General features: G+C 56.4%; 1 protein-coding gene across 1 annotated transcript in view; it reads left to right on the top strand.

Annotated features, from left to right (window-relative positions):
- Nucleotides 1-662: 662 nt before the first annotated feature.
- The window catches only part of ITGB1BP2 (integrin subunit beta 1 binding protein 2), a gene marked incomplete in the record, with an annotated part of 22,779 nt that continues 22,590 nt past the window's right edge, over nucleotides 663-851 (top strand). The window contains 1 exon segment of the mRNA XM_034781880.1: nucleotides 663-762.

Here is an 851-nt window from a genome sequence, read left to right as displayed (position 1 = left end):
ACACATGCTCCCTTCCCTGCTGATTCTGGCTCAGTGCCCTGCACTGGCGGAGACCAGCTTTCTGGGTTTGTTTGGCAACTGGGGGAAGAGGGTCTTCACGATCTCTCTAGTGCCCACCAAAAATAGTAAGTGTCAGCACCTGGGACTTACGACAGGAACATCTAGCTACATTTTCTTCAGCCACAGTGAAGGTTTCGGGTGGAATCTGCTGGCCCCACAGCAAAGTTGGCGTCACCACTTCCGTCACCGAAATCCAACAGGCTTCCCAAAAAGCTCTTACTGCAGCCTCCACTGGCCAGGAGAGCAGGCTCCTGGAATGGTCTGCATGACAGACAGCAGTTCCATCACACCAGCATTGCACACTGATGGCTTGTGTAGGTGTGTAACCTTCCAACCCCAGAACCCTGGAGCAGGGGTGCTTGTCCCAGTGCAGCTGGGAAGCCTGTAACCATGGGGAGAAGGGAGGGGTTCAAGGGGCTGGAAGGAGGGAGGGATTAGGGTGAGTGGGATCCAGAAGGAAGTAGATTGAACGGTGTAGGGAGAGACTGAGAGGGCAAGGAGAAGGAGGGAGAGCACAGCACAGGGAGTGCCGGGCGGGAGAGAGAGGGGTAGCAAAACCAGCAGGGAGCAAACACACAATGTGGGGAAGCATGGAAATGGCAAGGAGGGAAAGGTGACGGGTGTGGGGACTGAGAATGGCTAATAGTGAGTGTATGTCTCTGTCCCTATCCCCTTGGTATCTGAGCCTCCCATCCCATGCTGTAGGGTTACCATATTTTGTGCCTCCAAATGGAGGACACTCCACAGCCCCCCGGCCCTGCCCCAGCCCCGCCCACACCCCCGCCCCAACC

This window comes from Trachemys scripta, chromosome 9 (assembly GCF_013100865.1).
Source record: "Trachemys scripta elegans isolate TJP31775 chromosome 9, CAS_Tse_1.0, whole genome shotgun sequence".
NCBI lineage: Eukaryota > Metazoa > Chordata > Testudines > Emydidae > Trachemys > Trachemys scripta.
This window is presented reverse-complemented; position numbering and strand designations above follow the sequence as displayed.